Raw genomic sequence first — 8,739 nt, forward strand, 5'->3', positions numbered from 1 at the left:
GATTTTGTGAGTCAATTTTTGCACCTAATTTTTGCAAATTGGCTGTTCCTAATGATGCATCAAAGTTTGTATGCCTATCGACAACATGTGAATGAATATTGTCGAGAATTCCTAATTCATACAAAAGTGGTATTTTAAGGATATCATCAACGTTTATTGTATTTCCTAATCCTTAAACACTGAATTTTTCTTTGTATAAAAATTGAAAGAATTTTTCGAATGCCGGTTTTCTATTAATAACTGAATTTGTTGCACCAGAAGCTATCAAAATTTTCAAATTTATTTTTGGAAGATAAATGTATGGAAGTTTTGATTTTATTTTGACGAAATAGCGGTCTAAGTTCCTGAGATTTCTAATGGAACTCGGTGAAAATTTTCATCTATTTCATAACTGTCCTCATATTCTTCGGGAATATTAATGTTATTCTCTTTAGAATATTCGATTTCGCAATATTCGAATTCTTGTTCGATTACCTCATCAGGTTTGGATTGAACATTATATGTTTTTGGGGAAATCTTGAATTTTTTGTACTTATTGATATAGGCGTTGGTTTTGTGTTTCTTGTTGAGATTGACATCGGTGTCAGTTCAGGGTTTAATTTATGAAAACTTGAACTTGGTTCAGTACCGAAAACTTGTCTATTTGTGAAAAATTTCTTATTTTCTCTTGAAGGTTGATTATGTGGGAAAACAATATTTTGTGGATTTTGATTCGAATTATTAAAAGAAAATCTAGTTGGTAAATTATTACAGTTTTGTGTTTGTTTGAAATGAGGTGGTGCCAAAGGTGTTGTTGTTTTCTTGGGATTTTCGGAGAAATTCGGAATATTCCCATTCTTGTTTCCGATTATCATGAAATTTACATTTATTGATACATTCCTCTAGGTTAATCAATTCAGAATTACTGATATAAGATCTCTAAGGTTCTAGTAATCCTACTTGAAAAGTTTTCAAACATTATTTTTCTGCCTCATATTTTCGATCAATGATTTTCAAAGTGATGTGTTGTAAAAGATCGCTTAAATTTTCTGAAATGCGGCAATAATAATCTAAATATGTTTCATTTCATCTTTGAATGCATTGAGTGATTGCAAAAATTAGTAATTCTTCGTTTCTTTGATCTCCGTACCTTTGAAGAAGAGCACGTCTAATCGAAGGCCAATCTGTAGCGTTTTCGAACGAGGTGAAGTCTCTTGCTTCATGTAGAATTTTCGAGCGTATTGAGAAAATTAAACAGAATTCTAAATCGGTTGACAATCTGCCTTGTAAATGGGACACTAAATTATCAACTTCATTTATGAAAATTGACAAATTTTTTTCTGGAGAAAATTCAGGTATTGAATTAGGAAAGAAAAATTAAAATATATTGTGGTTTCTTTTCATATTGTAAACCTTTACACTAATGTTCCAGTCGTGAAATCCCTAAATCTTCTCAGAGAATACCTGAATAACTGTAATTTAATTGAAAACTTTGAAGGAAATGTCTACACTATGGCTGACGGGTTAGCCATGGGTTCACCATTGAGCGGTTTTCTAGCCAATATCTTTATAGACCATTTAGATTCTCTGCTTCGTACACACTTTTTCTTCCAGAAGATTGTTCTATGGAAGAGATATGTTGACGACATCATCTGTATATGGTGTGGAACCATCCAAGAATTGAAATCTTTCCTAGAGTTCATCAATTCACTCTCCAAAATCAAGTTCACTTTAGAAATTTCAAAAGAAAATAACATCAATTTCCTAGATATAAACATAACCCTAAAACCTGATAATACGTTCGAATTTAACATATATAGAAAACCTTCTCAAACCGATATAGTTATTCCCAAATATTCTAATCATTCTCCTCAAATCAAAAAGACCGCCTTTCACTTTCTCCTGAACCGTCTCGTCAATATCCCACTATCTGAAGTGAACTATCACAAAGAACTAAACAACATATATAAAATAGCAACTGTGAATCGTTACTCAAAACAGTTTGTCGATGATATTTAACAAATCATTACAAAACAATAGGTAACAATTAATAGTCAATGAAAAGAAAAAATAGTGAAACTAACAGAATAGTATGAAAAGAAAAATTGAATAATTATTTCACTTGAATTCGTCTGACAGATATTCATCAACCGAGTAATAACACTTGGAGATCAGAAAGTACTTCAGGCGTTTTCCATAGCATCTGCAGAATTTGATCTCGTCTGGGAGATGGTTGATGGTTGTACAATTTGATCGCCAAATAGTTTGTGGCCTTCTGTGCTTGCTTTATTCTGTGGTATGGTATGCATAGATCATTTCTCTTCCGTGTGGCGTACTGATGGAATTCGCCACTCATTATATATTTACTCTTGTTTTCATGAATATGAATCAAACAAGCATAAATGAACTGACAACAAAAGGTCAGTACCTCATATCTTTTAAAATATTCTCTACAAGAAGTAGTGTTATTGATCCCTGCTAGTGTTCTTATAGCTCTCTTCTGTTTCATGAAAATTGCGTTCGATTCAGGCGCATCACCCCTAATTAGTATACCATAAGATAAAGAGCTATAGAATAGTGCAAAGTAGATATCCCTCAGAACAACCTCACTGGTTAGTCGTTTTAATATGTTCATGAGGAATATAACTGATGATAACTTTCTGGTAAGATTCTCTATATGGTTGTTAAATTTGAAATTATTCTGAATTTGAATACCTAGGAATTTCCCACTCTCGATGTCACGCGATCCTGGCCTACCTCCTATTTTCAAGATGTTCGTTTCTGCCACATTCAACTGGAGACTGTTTGAACTAAACCAACTTTCGGCTTTTCTTAGTGTGATTTCTGTCTTTGTCCTTACTGATTTTTTGGAAATATTTAAGAAGGAAGTGTCATCTGCGTAGTTACAGACATAATCGCAAGGGATGTTATTTGGAAGGTCGTTGATATATATTATAAACAGTAGTGGTCCTAATATAGAAACCTAGCCTCTATAATAAAGAGGAAACTTCTCAAAAAGATATACCCACATACCGCTGTTAAGACGACATACGCAACCATCCCCTACTTCTCCAACCTCAACAACACACTAAAATCATTGTTGAAAGGTTTTAATTTGAACCTTGTCAACACATCACATAGAACAGTAGAAAGAATGCTCGTCAATAATAAACCCAAAGAAGACAACAACCAAAAAAGCGTTATATATAAAATAACATGTAATAACTGTCCTGCCTTCTATATCGGTATGACGACCAGAGCTGCGAAAATCAGATTTAATGAACATATAAAAAATAGACCTGCTTCTGCCATGGGAAATCATCTATTTGAGAGCAAACACTCTACCTCACTAGATAAACTAAAATTACTGCATTAACACTCTTAGAACAACTAGATATTTTAAAAAACAAGAATGACGAACACCTCCTCAACGATATTAAAGATTTTCCCACAGTTAATTTATTTAAGATGATCCAACCTCTAACTATATAGACTTTTCAGCCTGCCTCTGTATTCGCTTTCATGAATCTGAAGGTCAACTAATACACGGAATTATGAAAACATAAAACATATTCCGATTCAAAACTGTCAATATTGGTTTCCATAGAAGGGAGTACAATTTGATACTTAACTTTTAACATCTAGATATATATGTATACATGGAAACAATTTATTAGAATAATTTTTCAGCTGACCTGATGATGGCCTAGTGCCGAAATCGATTGTCATAGAATACAATTATATAAATAAGTGTGTCTTCCATTTTCTTTCCTAATTCATCACCAGACACACTCATGGAGTTTTTCGTTAAGAAAATTCAGGTATTGACTTCAAAAGTATTTGCATGTCTTGTCTAGACATATTGTCGTTTGTTAAAGAGTTAGAAAAGCTTTGAGTTATTTCGTTTGACGGAACTCTACTAGGGTATGGTCTAAATCGGTTATTTCTTAAAAGTTTCTCTTGTATAGTTTCGGAGTTGAATGACTCTAAAATTTGAATATCTTCAACAAATACCTCCAATTGTTGAATAATAATGAAAATAGAAATCTTATGAAAATAGGGCTTACACCAAGATTTGCATCCTAGGGTGGAATCGTCCTTCCTTCTGGTTGAAGTGGGTGGTGGTGGTGGAGTTGTTTCTTGATATCGCACAAAGAGTTGAAACTCAACATGAGTTCCTAGAACACAATCTCGAGAGTTTGTATTCACTAGTGGATAGTTTTTTTCAGTTTCTTTTTCACGAAAACTAAAAAACCCGTTGCGATATCTTGTTCACAGTGCCAATTATGATTATTATCGATCCACGAAGTTTGTTTTAAAAAACTATTTTATTCTTTCAAATTACAAAACACAATCTTACGATTAAAGGATTTTATAATTTCAAACAAAGTGGATCCGAGTCCGAAAAGATTAATCTAACATACGTGTATGACTAAGGTCTAAACAAAACTTAATGCTAGATTGTGTCCATTTCACTCGGATTCTGGAAAGAATCATTTGAAATATTGCACTTTCTACAAACTGATTACGCTGTGTCAACTGCTCTGCACGGAGATGAACTCGTAACAATATATAACATATTATTTTATCTGAAAGTCTCGTTCTTATTTAGTTTTTGTTACTGAATTGAATTCTTGTGCAATTTTGTATTATTTGTAATGTTTATATCAAAGACCAATGTTTGCAATAAATTAACAAATGTTTCAGTCTTGAAAAAGATCCAAACGAAAGGATAGAAACGTCGACAATTCTAAAAGAATTTGGTTTAAATTGTCCTGTCTTCAAGCCACAAACCCATTATTCGATAAATTAAATCCAAGGACACGAAGAAGACAATATGGCATAATAAATGATTTATTTTTGAAAACTTTACCACTCCCAAAAGGTAAGACGTTTAGAACTTATGTTTATAAGAAGTTTTTTTTTAAAATGGGTTCAAAAATCACCTCTATATATGCATAATATAACTTTCCAAAGAAACATTTACTTCATATGAATTTCCGCATGAAAATAGTAGATACACAAAAGGGCTACAAATGCGGTTTTTCTAAAATCAAAAATAGAGACGTAAAAACGTATTTTGAAATCATGCATATGGTAACATAGGATGGTAAATCAGAGGAACGTTTGAGATTGCTTCACCCATCCTGAAAAGTCGTAAGATCTCAACAACGCTGCGCAGAGAAGAGTAGTTAAACTTTGATAGATCACCGAAATGCCACTTGGTATAAACCCTTGCTGATACAATTTCCTTGACTTCTCTGAATAATTTATATTTGATGTTCGCTGTCAATATTTTCTTAACAACTCCCTCCTAGCTTTTAGGTGAATCAAACATAATAGTGCTTTATATAAAGTAACAGACTGCATAATACATCAAAACAATGTTCTAGCCTATTCCAAATAAGTATCTCATACGGTCCTGCAGTAATTTTATCATGGCTGCCATCTAAATGAAAACGAATTCACTGGATATCAGCAAACGATTTTCAATACCTCATTAATTGAGTAAAACTGTCTCGACTGAATTCAACAGGGAGTTAGGTATTTGTCAACATCAGGTATTATGTGACAAAAACAAACGTCCAAAGAGGGACCACGTACATTCCAAATAAGGATGAATACTAAGCACCGACTTAGCGGCAACGTGGACATAGATTAGTCGAGTTCCGCTTTGGAGGCCTCGCTATAATTAAATCTGACATATAATTCTCACATCGCCTTCCTGAAGGCACGCATTGTTTGGACAAAAAAAGTTGGACTATTCTGAACATCAAGTTATTAAGAGATATTCCGTATGCTACATCAGAGCTAAAAAGAATGTATTAATTTTGTTATCACTACAATTATCTATGAATACATCATTGAAATTTTAATGAGGTAAACATCTAAGAAGTATTGATTGAGCTACTTTTCTTGACTGTTACTTTTAAACCTCGAAAATTCCACTTCTGGATGTAGCTGTGAAAGAAATCTACCAAAAATTAATGAGAAGAACAATACTTTTGGCTTTCACATTACTACGGGATGAAACTCAAACCATTTGAGACAAAAAATGATTCTAAAGTGTGATGGACGTAATGATAATAATAATAAGTAGTAAAAATGGGGTAGTGGAAATCCCAAGTGATTCGCCTATCGGGAGAGTTGAATCGCCGGTTCCAGGAGCTCCCTGACCCGGGAAGCTGAAACCTGGTTTTTCTCCAGGGTAACGGACGAAGCCGTGTGGAAAGCAGCTCAAGAATTCTTTCACTGTAGCTCTTCGGATCGTGAAAAGAGATCAAAGGCCGTCTCCCCAACGACACGGGGGCACCCATGAAAGGTGATGATCTGAAAAATAGTAATATACAGCCGCTGCCTGAGGTTCGTCAGGGCGTGTTTGTGGCCGGCGCTGGATATTACAGCATGCGGGACGTCTGTAGCAGAGTGCTAAGGAGAATCTCATTATTTCAGGAAAAGATAAACACTAATTTTACCGACTGTTGATGGTGCTGCGCAGGATCCTCAACCAGCACTTAGCCAAGCAGGTCTTCCAAGAAAACGCCAGAAATCTAACATCTGAATTTAGATGTTTTTAATGTGCTGATTCCAAAAATGCCACCAGATTTTTTCTATCAGCTCTAGTTTTTGAGATACACGTTACAGGTTAAATGATATATTTTTTTCTGATAAAGGACAACAAATAAAGAGATAAATATGTACTTCGTCAAAATAGAAATTTCCCAGAATCTAATTAGCCAAATGGATTCCTGGAATTGTCCCTGACCCAATGTTCCTATACTAGGAACTACTCAATACAATGCGCTCTTAATTACTTTTATACCTGTAATTGCCTATGACCCGATCCTTCTATACCTGCTTGGCTGTACTTGATTTAGTATATTACTGAGTTTTCCCAAGTAAAGTTGTGCTATCATTTTGTGTAAATTTTGGTCGTTTTGTAGTATCATTACACTGAACTGAAACAATGGCATCCACAAGCAGACGTACCTGTTTAAATCATCCCGATGTTTATTGTTAAGTGTGTGGTGAATACACTTTGAAAGAGAGCAGAAAAAGATTTCTGACTTTGTGAAAAGAGCTTATTTTGCCTATTTTGGCGTTCATTTAGGAGATCAAGATAAATCTTGGGCCCCACATTTCATATGTAAAACATGTGTTGAACAGTTGCGACAGTGGACAACTGGAAAGAGGAAGTGCCTAAAGATTGGTGTACCAATGGTTTGGAGAGAACCGCGGAACCATTATGACGACTGCTATTTCAGTCTCGTTAATATTAAAAGCATAAATAGAAACAATAGACACAAATGGACATATCCTGATCTAGATTCTGCAAGAAGGCCTGTAGTGCATTCGGAAGAAATACCCGTTCCATCATTCAGCAGTCTACCCGAACTGACAGAAGATGATACAGAAACATCAACGTCTGACGAAGTTAAAAGAATTCAATCAGAAAACGACAGCGATTTTCAAGCAGATTTAGCAACTCCGCAGTGTTTCAATCAAAAAGAACTAAACGATCTTATAAGAGACCTGAATCTCTCAAAGGAATCCGCTGAATTACTTGCATCCAGATTAAAAAAAAAATCTACTTTGTCGAGGTACTAATATTACATTTTATCGTAAAAGAGATAAGGATCTGCTGCCTTTTTTCACTCAGGAAAATGACTTGGTATTCTGTAACAATATAAAAGGGCTCTTAGAAAAAATGGGTTTGCCTGAATACACTCCAGATGATTGGCGCCTTTTTATTGACAGTTCAAAACGTAGTTTAAAATGTGTTCTTTTACATAACGGTAACAAATATGGCTCAATTCCTATTGGTCATTCTACTACCATGAAGGAAGAATATGAAACAATAGCATTAGTTTTGAGAAAAATTAAATACGAAGAACATCAGTGGTCATTTTGTGTTGATTTAAAAATGGTTAACTTCCTCCCTGGACAGCAGAGTGGTTATACTAAATATCCTTGTTTTTTGTGCCTTTGGGACAGCAGAGCTAAAAATGAGCACTGGGTTGACAAAAATTGGCCTTCAAGAGATGTCATGATTCAAGGAATACAAAACGTGATCAACGAACCTTTGGTTTCAAGAGAAAAAATCTTACTTCCGCCCTTGCATATCAAGCTAGGCCTAATGAAGCAATTTGTGAAGGCCTTAAATCGAGATGGAAATTGTTTTGGGTATTTGTCACGTAAATTCCCTGGCATTAGCACGGAAAAACTAAACGCTGGTATATTTGATGGTCCTCAAATAAGGCAACTTCTTAAAGATCCACAATTCACCACATCAATGAACGAGACTGAATCTAACGCTTGAAGTTCATTAGTTCAAGTAGTACAAAATTTTCTTGGCAATCATAAAGCAGAGAATTACGTAGAATTAGTGGAAACTATGCTTTCAAATTTTAATATTCTCGACTGTAACATGAGTATAAGATTTCACTACCTCCACAGCCACCTAGATCGTTTTCCAGAAAACTTAGGTGATTGTAGTGAAGAACAGGGGGAAAGATTCCACCAGGATATTAAAACTATGGAAGATCGTTATCAAGGACGATGGGATAGCCACATGATGGCGGACTACTGCTGGAGCCTTCAGCGAGACTGCCCTAGTAAACTCCATTCTAGAAAATCGTACAAAAGAAGTTTTTTATGTGATTAGTGACTAATGTAATTATGTAAATTAAGTTTTTGCAATAAATACTTAAATGTATGTGTCTTTGTTTTTTTCAACTGTCAATTGTAATATTATATATT

Source organism: Harmonia axyridis, chromosome 2 (assembly GCF_914767665.1).
Source record: "Harmonia axyridis chromosome 2, icHarAxyr1.1, whole genome shotgun sequence".
Classification (NCBI taxonomy): Eukaryota; Metazoa; Arthropoda; class Insecta; order Coleoptera; family Coccinellidae; genus Harmonia; species Harmonia axyridis.